This window comes from Pteropus vampyrus, unplaced genomic scaffold (assembly GCF_000151845.1).
Source record: "Pteropus vampyrus isolate Shadow unplaced genomic scaffold, Pvam_2.0 Scaffold81, whole genome shotgun sequence".
Lineage (NCBI taxonomy): Eukaryota > Metazoa > Chordata > Mammalia > Chiroptera > Pteropodidae > Pteropus > Pteropus vampyrus.
In genome coordinates, this window is record NW_011888862.1 from 9,090,139 (window position 1) to 9,091,378 (window position 1,240).

General features: G+C 32.4%; 1 pseudogene; it reads left to right on the plus strand.

Moving 5' to 3' along the window:
* The first annotated feature begins 345 nt into the window (after positions 1 to 345).
* Positions 346 to 464, plus strand: LOC111741689 (annotated as a pseudogene).
* Positions 465 to 1,240: the final 776 nt, after the last annotated feature.

Genomic DNA, 1,240 nt, shown 5'->3' on the forward strand with positions numbered 1-1,240 from the left:
GTAGATAGTTGGTGCTCCTAACTCCTGCATTGTTCAAGACTCAACTATACAGCATATTAAAATTTATGGATGTAGCAAAAGTAATGCTAAGAGAAATGCAAAAAATAACAAATTAAGTCCAAAATTTACAGAAGAAAATAACAAATACTAGAGCACACAAAAAATGAGAGATCAGAAAACAATAGAAAAGATAATAAATTAGAGCTGTTTTTTGAAAACAAAATTGACGAACCTTTAGCTAGACTAAGAAAAAAGAGAGAGAACCTAAATAAATAAAATTACAAATTAGGGAGAAGACATTACAATTGATACCACCGAAACACAGTCTCAAAAGAAAATATTATGGTCTATGGCCATGCCACCCTGAACGTGCCCAATCTCATCTGATCTCGGAAGCTAAGCAGGGTCGGGCCTGGTTAGTACTTAGATGGGAGAACACTTAGGAATATCAGATGCTGTAGGCATAAAAAAATACTATGAATAATTATATGCCAACAAATTGTATAACTTAGAAGAAATGGATAAATTCCTAGAAACTTAAACCTACCAAGACTGAATCATAACAAAATAGAAAATCTTAACAGATCAATCATAAGTAAGTATATATTGAATCAGTAATCAATAACCTTCCAACACAGAAATGCCCAGGACCACATGGTTTCACTGGTGATTTCTACCAAAAAGTTTAAAAAATGAATTAATGCCTATCCTTCCCAAATACTTCTGAAAATTTGAAGAGGAGGGAACACTCCGAAGCCATTTTATGATGTCACATTATTCTAATCTTAAAGCCAGAAAAAGACACAACAAGAAAAGAATATTATAGGCCAATATTTCTGATAAATATAGAAACAAAACCACTCAACAAATACTAGCACACCAAATTCTACAGAACATTCAAAGGATCGTGCACCATAATCAAATGAGATTTATTCCTGGAATGCAAGGACGTTTCTATATATGCGAGTCAATAAATGTAATACAGCACATTAACATAAAAAAGACAAAAATCACATGGTCATCTTAAAAGATGCAAAAAACTATTGGACAAAATACAATATGCTTTCATGATAAAAATTCTTAAAAAATGGATATAGAGAGAACATGACATAATAAAGGCCATATATAACAAGCTCACTCCTAATATACTCAATAGTAACAACTGAAAGCTTTTCCTCTAAGATCAAGAACAACACAAGGGTGCCCACTCTCACCACTTCTATTCAACATAGTGCTGAAA